Source organism: Etheostoma spectabile, chromosome 13 (genome assembly GCF_008692095.1).
Source record: "Etheostoma spectabile isolate EspeVRDwgs_2016 chromosome 13, UIUC_Espe_1.0, whole genome shotgun sequence".
Classification (NCBI taxonomy): Eukaryota; Metazoa; Chordata; class Actinopteri; order Perciformes; family Percidae; genus Etheostoma; species Etheostoma spectabile.
Window position 1 is genome coordinate 4,786,886 of NC_045745.1, and position 512 is coordinate 4,787,397.

Below are 512 nucleotides of genomic sequence, written 5' to 3' on the forward strand. Positions count from 1 at the left end.
GTTGGTTTGCTTTTTACTGTGGAAATACTGCTGCTGTCACGAGGGAATTTCCCCACTGTGGGATGGATAAAGTATTATCTAGTCTTTTTTTTTGACATACTACGCTATGACTTTTTCAACACTTTTATCAACAGACTTTGGTTTTTGTTGACATACGATAGTATGACTCTTTTCAAAATACTACGTGTGTGTACTGTGGTGAAGGGGTTACCGATGCTCCAACCAGCTCCAGCAAGGACTCTGGTTCAATACCCAGTCCAGGGTGTAACGTTTGTAGGTTCTTCCAGACTTTCTTTGACATACTATGTGTTAAATGTTGTCACTTTTAATGACAACTTTCAACAAACAATGCTATGACTTTTCTCGGCTTACTAAATTATATTTTGTTGACTTTTTTTTGACATACTATACTGTGACTTTTTTGACATGACAACTGTCAACATAAATACCCAAAATCTAGACCAATCTAGACAAAATCTAGACCACACTACTGCACTAATGCAACCTGGACA